Source organism: Cyrtonyx montezumae, unplaced genomic scaffold (genome assembly GCF_038088225.1).
Source record: "Cyrtonyx montezumae isolate F1298 unplaced genomic scaffold, pur_monq_1.0 scaffold_18, whole genome shotgun sequence".
NCBI classification, from domain to species: Eukaryota; Metazoa; Chordata; class Aves; order Galliformes; family Odontophoridae; genus Cyrtonyx; species Cyrtonyx montezumae.
The window spans coordinates 7,626,408-7,637,191 of NW_027071914.1; the positions used below are offsets into that span (position 1 = coordinate 7,626,408).

Here is a 10,784-nt window from a genome sequence, read left to right on the forward strand (position 1 = left end):
AACTTGAATCTTTTAAAGTAGATTTACAGTGGAAAAATTTGGGGTTCAAACACCTTATTATAGTCTGTTCTATAACATAAAAATTAAAATTAATAAAAACTGCATAATCTTTTTTTTTTAATTAAAAAGCACGTTGCCAAATATATTCATTTTCAATAAATAAACCAGTCTACATCTAAAATATTTAATGTGACATTAAACGGACAAATTAAATGCTGAAAGAAGGAAAATGTTTTTAACACAACACATAATTCATGTTACTCACTATCATCAACTAACATTGTGCCAAGAGCTGTGCAAGATTAGAAGCAGATTAGACATTCATGTGGCTAATGAGACAATCACTGATAAACTAGCTGGGATGACAGCTGAGTTATAAATCTCCATGCCTTGGGAAATAATCTTGAAGGTAAATTCAGACTGGGTAGAACCATCTCACGCTGGCAGATTATGTCATAAGTAATTAGTCTCGTTTCTGAGACACCCTCAGAAACATTTATTAATTCTAAAAATGAGCTGATGAGTGTAAAGTAACATCTGCAGCAGAACAGAAATATGAATGGGAAGAGATTTTTCAAAGATATTTAGCTGCTTTAACACTGCAGTTGCACTGAGTGGGAATTTGTGCAGACTTCACCTCTGAGGTTTGACCTTCACCGTTTAGCACTAAAATGCCTTATTGGCCCTTCAGTGCTTCTGAAAAGCTCCTCTTGGAACTATACAGCAGAGCCAGAACTACTGAGCCTGCTAATAGCTATTTCTTTGTCTTTAAATATTCACATGGTTTATTCTGCCTCTAGCAGGTCATAGTGATTTGGGTCCCAAAGTACTGCTGCATTTGAAATCTAAACTTGAATGTCAGCTTGGGATATTTTTATGGAAGGTCTGTATTTCCTTTAACAAAAACAAACAAACAAACAAACAGAAACAAACCCATAAGCTTATTTCTCATCTCTCTCCATTTCATTAAGTTCTGATCATGGTGTGCACACAGTGGTACTTCACAAGATCTTTATTGCATTCAGAGTTTGCAATTGCAGCATAAATATCTTACTGCTGGTAAGTGGATGGGGACTCACTGCTGTTAAACTCTGAAATGCATCTTGCTGTGGTGATATGCCAACTCACTCTGATGTTTTTTCCACGATAAAAATGCCTGGGGAGGGCAGTGGATGAGTTTTATCTGTGCAGTGATACAGGTCTTAATATACAGACTCTAGAACTTCAATCAAATAACTTGATGAGAATTTATTATCTAATTTTTGTTCTTCATATATGCGTACTTAGATATACTTAGATATACTTTTTTGAAATCAATACATATATATTTATTCTTGTGGAAGCTTTTTTTCCATCTAGTTCTGCTAAAATATGGATATATCTGAGAAAAAACAAACAAACAGCAGTTCTAGGTTGGCTGGGTTATTCGTTTCCTGCTCCAGCTAAAAATCTTAGCGAGTCTAGGAACTTGTGTTTCTCCATAACAGTTACCAAGGCTTTCCTTTGCTGAACTCATTACTGAGGAAACGATACTAAGAAATGGCAGAATTGTTTAGATAAGGATTCCTGACAGATACGAGGCTTCTTTGGTCCAGTATTGAAAACATAACCATAATAAAGAAGATCTCTTTGTTGTATAGGACAATGACTTCTATCAGACCTGCAAATACGCTGTTCCTAGTTGTCTGATAGTCTAAGCAAGAACTCTAGTGTAAAATCTGGAACTTACTAGGAAAAACCTTAGTCTCTTTTGTCTCTTTTCTTACAAGGACAATCCTATATAATGAGTGAATCAAGATATTCCTTCCTCCATAGTACTTTTTAAATCACAGCATGGTAGCCAAGTATTCAAGTATTACATATTCTCCTGCTTTACAATATTATTTTGAATGCGTATAAACATCTTGTGATTCTTATAAATAGGCAGTGGTGGTTTCATACTACTCAGAGTAGATAAAAGAAGTGCACGCTACGCCTCTTTTGGAAATGACTGGAAGAGTAGTTATCAATTAGTTTTTCAATATTAGCCAGTGCATCAGCAACAAAAGAGTATTCAAGAGCTAGAGCACATACTTATATATGGGACTGTGAGAACTTCGAAGTTAAGAATTAGATAGAATTTAGCTAGTATTTTTCATTAAAATAAACAATGAGTTCTTTGAATTTGTTAAATCTCTGTGGATCTGCTACATTTCCTACATTTTGTTCTTGTGAGAGGCCATAAAAATCTTCAATGATTCTTTATTTCTTCAGAGAACTATTAGGTGAAAGGAAACATTTTTCTCTTCTCTTTCTCCTGTCAAGACTTAAGTGATTACATTTACCATTAAAGCCAATATGCAGGACCTATTAAGTCTGCATTAGTAAACCATAATGATTTTTGTCTCATGGTTGACCATAGTAGGACAGTGAGAACAAACAGAAACTGTCAGGAATAAAAAATATCTCCAATAGGAGAAAAACAATAGGATAAAAAAATCTGATCATTACCGAGAAGCATGAACAGTCCTCCAATGGCCAACTCCAGCTGTCGCCACCAGGGCTGGCTCCCGGGGGAAGCCTGACCCTGTGTGCCAGACTCTCACCACTGGAATAGCTGGCTGAATTACTGCAGTGCTAAATGCTAATGGTAGAGCAGGACAGAGAAGGAAAGATGATGGAATTCAAGCCATTAAGAGCTTTAAATATGTAACTTGTACTTTGAGTGTAACCTGAAGTTTCCTGGCAGAGTAGATCTTAGCATGGAGAAGAGATTGTATAGTTCAGTAGTGCTCTACCTTAGATTCCTCACAGAGCTATCAATAATTTATTAAATTAAAAAAATTAAAATATAAAATTTATTAAATTATTAAGTATAATGATTTGTCATTTTCTTGCACAAACAGTAAGAGCTGTAACACCAGGCATATAACATAAGGCTCTTTTCCAGAAAAAGAGTATAACCACATGAATATCTCCTCTTGGATTCATTCTCCAAAAGCAAAGCAACATGATGGTGCACAATGCAGCTGCTTCAAGCTATTGTTCAAATGAGATAATAATCTGGATTTTGTTGTTCAAATTTTTTACACCCTCGTTGCAAGTGATATTCCTGAAGACATCAGAAACCACTGTGAGTCAGAAAGAAAAGTCAACTGAGGGCAACAGTTTTGACTGATCAGGAACAGTTTCACTTTCAAAGTTTGCACTAGGACATCCTACAAGTTGTTCTCTCCTGGCAGTGGACAATGCATGATATACAGCCATTCATAACTACTTGTCCTGAAGAACACCTCTTGATACTGCCAGCGTTTGGTATGAAGGAAGTAAAGAGCAGAGAAATATTTAAGAGTTAAACTGTCTGCATGAATATGTCAGATGTACCAGAATTATGTGGAGGGAGACATAATAGGAGTTTTTTGGAAAGGCTGAATGTACCAGTGGCTTCTGTATGTTGAAATGTATGAAAAAAGACTAGGCATATAATAGCATCTTCAGAAATTAATGCTTTGGGATAATGCCAGTGATGTCTGGCCCCAGAGTTGTTTATTTATACAAAATCAATTTCAAATAAATAGAAAATTATCCTTCAGAAATAATCTGTTGATGAACTCTTATGCAGGCTGTGCGTTGGATAATTTGTGTCTCCACCAGGCACTGCTGCTGTAGACTTTGTCCTTTTCCAAGTCTATTACTCAGATTAATATTTGTAGTAATTAAGAGTGACAGTTCTTGACGCCAGAAACAAACATGTCCGTTAGAAAAAACAATTCAGTAAGGCGTCAACTAGCTTGCAAGTTGGAGATGCCAAATGAAGTCATTAGACTTGTCAGTCAGAACGGCACCAGTCTTCTGATTAGCAACTCTCCTTTTTTGGACAGGAATCATCCTACAACTCTGTGGCTTAAGGAGACTTAGTTGTAACAAGAAACTACTCCAGCAGACTCTGGTTAAAATATAACTCACCTTTGTTTAAGGACATCTAAGGAAAGAGCATTCTGACCTACTTCTGACAGGAAGCTTGTCACAGCTTCTTCTCTTCCGACCTTTTGGAATGAGCATGAGCGTTTGCCCATGATGAAGATAATGGAAGAAAATATGTTTCAGAATGAGTCACTGAAATTTTTGTTCAGAAAGCAAGATCCAGAATCCCTGGAGATCTTTATTTATAGCCTGGCCAAACTCAATAGAGAGTTTCAGGGGGACAAATGAAACACTAGGAGAGTCTAAAGTAATGAATAATGATAACTCAATATTCTATTTCCATTACAAATTAAATGAGTACGTTATGGCAGTGAAACTACAAAAGAGCTAATACAATCTTAATTCTGTGGGGCCCTGTAAGAGTTTTTAGAATATACATTGGATAGAATGATGAATTTCACTTGTTGATTTTTCCTCCATTGAAACACTGCAGCAGACATCTAGAATAGAAACAGCGATGAATCCAGAGAATACTCAGAATAATACTGCAGTCTGCATTTCATCCTTTTGCCTGTCTTTTTTCCAGTTCTATCACCTCAGAATGTGATATTACCATAAATGTATTGAGATATATTCAGGGACAAAGAGCCTTTACAAGGGCAAAATCAGGCTGCCTCAATGTAACATTCCTATCACTCTCATCTTGACTGTAATCATTAAGCAACTGCAGTGAGAGTGTAGATCCTGGGCTTTTCCAGAGCGAACACAGAAGAAAAATGTTTCTGTTAAGTGTGTTATTTAATGGAAGAAAAGATTTGCCTATTTATATGTGAATGATTTGCCCGTGTGTATATGCATCAACAAAGCACTATGATGTTAACAGAAGTCTAACATACTTGAAGAACGTAATAAATTTTATAACACAGTTCCTCTGGGCAGTGGCCTCCTCTGACCACACCAACACTATACAACACCCCACTCTGGTGCTCAGAAGCAGCCTTGCTGCTAGGTAAGACATTGGCTGGAGTGTGAGGAGGTGGTAATTGTGTTCTGTGCTCTTCTAATGGATTGCTGTGGAAATTTAGACAAGTCATGCTCTCTTCCAGTGCCTCAGTTTCTCAACATTTCCCATGGAAATGATGGAACATTCTATTTAAGTAAAATGCCTTCAGATATTGGGCTGAAAATTAATAAACACCTAGATAATATTACTTGCTAGGGGTGAAATATAATTCTGTGAACAACCAGGCTTTCCCCCCTTCCCACATACGCTTACATATACTCAGACCCGCTGTAGTACAAGTGTGATTTTCTTCTATTTATACTTACAATCATGATTCCTATGCCTTTGCTTCTGCTAGAGTGAATCTTTCACAGAGCCTGTGCAGCCTTTTACGCATACTAACAGGGTGAGTGCCTGTTCGTCTGTTGTGTGACTCTGAGGCTGTTACAGAGAGAAATAACATCAATACTTAAAAATAAATGAGCAACCGAGAACTTTCGTGATGTACCTGTCTCTGTGACGTCCTTCAGTCTTGGAAAAATGGAGCAGTTGGAGATGCACTGGGTCTGTTAGGTGGTGGATGCATCGGGTGCTGCGTGTGCTCTTGCTGGCTGTAACAGGAGTATTTTTGGAATGGATGAAGGGGTGATTCTCTTGCCTCGCTTTGCACGTCACTGTGATCTCAGTGCTGCTGAATATATGATGTGTCTCCAACTGCAAATCTTGCTCACAGCAGCTGCATGATGAATGCAAACTGCTACTAAAAGAAGTGAAGGTAATTCACAAGAAGGAGATAATAGCTATTTTTTTCTCTGTTTGTTACTGGGCTGTGACATAACAGGTTTCCATATATCTAAAACTTAGATCGTCCCTGGTGAGCTAACATTTTGCAGAGATGCTCATCAGAATTTTTCAGTGAATGAGATTTCCACCTGAAATTCTTTGAAATCTTTCCAAATTCCCTTCAATTCTTTGTAATCCACACTTCCTATGGGAATGTGCAGATTCTCCTAAACTTTTACTTACTGTTAAGTGGCAGAGTGGAAGTTCCGATCAGTATCAGAATAATAAAGGTCCACCATGAAATATCTCTGTGACAAAGTCATTCATCTGAACTATGGGTAAGCCAGCATTCAGATTTATCTCCTACTTATCTCAGGAGGGACATCCAGCAGCTCACCCATATGGCTCTCATATTTCACTTTTTTCCCATGCTTGTCAAGAGATTGAAGATTTTTCTACCAGTTCTGTCCTTTTTATCTGTTCCTGGCTGACACCATTATTTGCATGCTATCTGTTGGGCAGTTGTGCATGGCTAGGAGATGCACATGCCAGCATGCTTACAGATGCAGTGGCTAAGTGCTGGAGAGGAAACTTAATAAGGGGTGGCTAAGCAACTGAAATTCATCTAGATGCACGTAAAACTAGGGCGTTTTTTTCCCCTTTTATACTGAAGGAACCACGGAGTTTGGTCTATAGTTGTGTATGCCAGGGATATGTAGTGGACTGTACTAGAAGGGATCTGGTGGATGCTGCTGAGCAGTGATCATGGCAAGGGTCACTGGTAGTGCTCAGATAGGCTTGCCTTTATGTTCCCAGCTCTGTTCTGACATGCCTGTCGCCTTCTGAGGAGTCCCTGCCTGCCTTCAGCATGGCTCTCCTTCCCAGCTGCGAGGGAGTAGGCTGTAGCCAAAGTTTGACAGAGTTTATCTGAACTGAGCTTATGCTGTGCTGTTTGTTTTTGTTTTTGTCTTTTTTTCCTTTCTCTCCTTGATTTGCAGATAAGGCAACCAAGGAAAAGCAGCAAAGTCAATGAGCAGGGCAGGCTGCTGAGATGTTTCTGAACAAGGGAGGGGTGCAAACTGCTTTCTCAGTGCAGAATTATAAGGCAGTGGTGCTGAGCAGAGGCAGCAAAGTGCTTCACTGGTTCCCCCCACTGCTGGGGAAGGCTCTTCCCTTCCATCTGGCACAAAACTCTCTGCCCTGTGCCATGATACTTGTCATTTCTTGGTCATGCTGCTTCCACCAGGCGTAACCAGTGAGCAGTGTAAGAAATCCCTTGCACTAAAGTGCTCTTCCCTCCCTGGGGCAGGTGGAGGAAACTCCAGGTTCTTATATACTGTTTGTCTAAAATATTCCTTGTTATAAATGAGAGGCAAACAGCAGAAACACTGTATAATTTGCTGGTCCATGTCTGAGCTTACACTAAGAAAATAACAATACTACAGCAAAATTCTCCTTGTTGGCATTTATAATAATTGAACTGGTTAAACTGCTGAGTGCTGGAGTTGTCAGTCTAGTAACAAGTTGCTGCTCTTCCCTGCTTGCTAAGTGAGTGAAAGTTCAGCTGAAAGGCTGCAGCTGTTTGCTTCGCTGCTGTCCATGTGGATATGCAGATCTGCAGCTGTGGCAGTGGTGATTTACAGCAATCCGGCCTCATCTTCTGTAAATGACAAGATGTGGGTTCAGTTCCTGGCATTCCAACAGACAGCAGTACAATTCCATGATGCCAATTTTGCTTTGAGATGTAGAGCTGTATTTATAGTAATTTATGCCAGAGATGCCCTATTCCTTAATCCTGGGGTTATAGAGTCTCACCAGAAAACACATTCTTTGTTTTAGGACTTTTCTAACAGCGTAATCTAATTTTTATTTTCCAGATAGTGTGTTTGTTCTGTAGGTAAAGGAAATTCAATGGAACCAGTGGTTGAAGTTACTGAACAAAAAATAATGAATGGGGTCAGAAATAAAATGTTTTATGGCAGAACTTTTTTTTTTTTTTTTACCAGCTATTTCAGCTTTGCTGTTGAGCTGTCATTACAATCATCTGAGTGTTTTTTCTCTTTTGATATGTTCCCCCATCTTCCACAAATCAATCAACCTTCATTTCTGAAGATGCAAAGCATCTTTGATTTTTTTGTGTGATAGCTGAGAGGGCTTTCATAGGAGAAATGGATCTTGCTAGTATACGTGTCTCTCTTAAAAAGAAAATAAGTTTCTACAATAAATATGTTTTGCCTGTGTATTGAGGATAATGTTTTCACTCCTGTGCATATGAAGTCAGACACATTACCTTCAGATCAAAAATAGGCCTGTTTTTGTTACTGTTCTATACTTCTAAATGTTCAATTTCAACACACTGAAAATACATTACTATTACTGTTACATGCAAAATGTACTTTTTGAGAAAAGTGTAGTTATCGTTAGCTGCTTTTCTTATTGTGTTATGCAGAATAAAACAAGTTTATATAGTAGAATGAGTGTTAGCCTCACAAAATTAATAATCCTAAATGGCATGGTCTTTTATCAGCAGGTAGTAAATAACAACACTATTTACTTAGGACTCTTGCTTATGTCATACCAAAGTCTGCTTCTTTTCTTCTTTCTTGGTTGCCACCTATGGGAGTGCTGTTGGCTTGCTGGATGAGTGTTAAATATAGCAGGTGCACATCTTACCAAGAAAAGCCTTAAAAATATTTTAGAAAATGAAAGAACACAGTGACATAAACTGTTAAATGCAAATCTTGCATTCTGACTGGTCACCTTTTCTACAGCTTCATGAATGGGAAACATCTTTAATCAGAGGAAGGCTTTGTTTGCTGAGTTGTTAATCCCTCTGTGCCAATCTGAAAGTAGATGCAGTGTGTCATTTATATATATTATAATTTCAATATGGCTTCTAAGTGCTGTATAGATGAAATACAAGATAAAGAGAATATGTATGGATAAAATATCATTGCTCCTCAGTGCTCCTGCTTTTATAGATGTCAAGGAAATGGCATTACACTATGTGAAAATAGATCTGCTAATAGTGGTATAGAATTGCTAGTAACCTTCCAGGGTAACGTTAACATTATACCATGTATATGATACCTATATCCCAGAGTACTTTCCAAAAGTCAGTTAAAGTTTACAGTGTAGCATTTAATGAATATTGAAAGTTCACTCCCTGTCCTGTCACTCTATTCCATCTTCCTTGCTAAATTTTTTACTTGATTTATCCTTTCATCCTCTAAGAGCCATGCATATATATTTCCTGACTCCCTAGACTTGGATGAATATGTGCAAAGCACTATAAATGTTCTTAGATAAGGAGCAACGTTAGCATTTTGTGTCATAATATTTATTTTTACTGAGCATTATGCCAGCTGTCCCATGTTTTATAGAGGTTTTAGCAAGGATAACTTGCTGTGTCATCTGTAGGCATGCTGTCAACCAAGTAGATTTGACAGAAACATAATTTATACTAGACTGGATATCTCAAAATGATCTGTTTCATTTGCGTTCATCCAAAGGATACAATGCAGAATGCTTTTTGCTTTAACAGTTTATGAGCCTTCCCACATTTCAGAAGGTTTTGCTAAGCATGATACTTCAACCTAGTCGAGCATTTCACCTGATTGACCCATGGTGCTGCTGAGAAAGGCCAGCCAAAAAAGAGAAAAATTTGCAAGATCTTTGCCAGTGCTGCTGGGAGAGGTGTCCTGCAAAGGCATTTGGTTTTCTGGTACACAGCATGGTATTATATCAATGTAGCACTTCTGGTACAGAACATCTAGGCAGAGAAGGGCTTGCCATCTGCTGTCAGTGCCCTGAAGGACGGGATCTTCTGAAAGTGCCTCTCACTTCTTTCTTATCTGGAGTAGCCACTATTCCTATGACCTGCTTGTGTATGTCTAGGCCAGATCAGGGTGTGTGACACTGCAGCTGAGAAAAAATCTGAGTCCTGGGAAACTGACATTGGGGCAGGCAGCAAAATCAGTGAGCTGTGAATGAAATCAGAGAGGCTCAGCATGTAGAACTAGGAGAAGTAGAAATGCTGCTATGAGAGAAGCATGGGGCTGTGAGGCAATGACAGCTTTCTGAGTTCACATGGAAGAGCTGGCAGAAACGGAGCTTATTTAAGAAGCGGTGCCAGAAAAAAATGACTATGTCATTTCAACACTCTGTTCTTGTAACTTATAAACTGTCTCTTGCTTCCTTTCCTAAAACTTCAAGCTCTTTTAAATGGAATTAATTCAAGTTTATAACCCCCCTGAGGTTGAGCATTTCCAGACATTATTTCATTCGTGTGTTTTACCCATTCTGTGCTGTAATGACTACTGTTTTCTTTCCTATTATTTCAGTCAAATCATGGCTACACCAAGCTGGTTTAACTCAGTAGTGATTTACATTGGATGAGGAGATGGCTGGTGCAACTCACAGCTTGAGTACTGCTATTTCTACAGACCTTTGTTTCTGATTCATATTTCTCCTCCACTCCTTATTCAGAATAATGAATATGATGTGATGATACCTAGCTGACTTTTCACCAGACTTAGGGTAGATATTTTGACAGAGGTACCAATGTACTGCTTCATATCTAATGGGAATTTAATGAACATTTTACTAAAATAATCACAGTTAATGTTTTGTGGTTGCACGGAGCAGTAACTGTCTCCAGATCTGTGGTCAGAATAGCTTACAGTTCATTGCAAATTTCCTCTCCCCGGAATAGGATCTTCTTTCTCAGCACTGTGACATTAGGCCAGAAGGACAGAAATGCAGTTAGAGATTGTTTTACAGCTAACAATACAGTGCAGAATTTTAAATGATTGTGAGGAATAACATTTGGTGTCCACTGTTCATCAGTTAAGAATGATAAATGAAATTTCAGTGCACTGAAGTCCTTGGTTGATGCCAAGATAGTAAGTGGGAAAAATGAAGAAGGCTCCAAGATTTTGGGACTCTTAGAAAATGACACAAGTGTCAGTATTACTGGCTGATGGGGTATTTGTGATGCAGGACTGCAGTCTGAGAGAGAGTGTATATTTTTCTCTTTCTCTACCCAGAGGTGCCCAAAGTATATTCAGACTCTGTCCAGTGTCTGAGCCAGGGT

The 10,784-nt window shown here is 38.4% G+C and overlaps 1 protein-coding gene across 1 annotated transcript in view; it reads right to left on the reverse strand.

Moving 5' to 3' along the window:
- ADRA1B (adrenoceptor alpha 1B) overlaps positions 1 to 5,467 on the reverse strand; it is a 29,809-nt gene extending 24,342 nt beyond the window's left edge. The window contains exon 1 of the mRNA XM_065734526.1: positions 5,415 to 5,467. The gene's annotated coding sequence lies outside the window, so the exon portion shown is untranslated. The remainder of the gene's footprint in view (positions 1 to 5,414) is intronic.
- Positions 5,468 to 10,784: the final 5,317 nt, after the last annotated feature.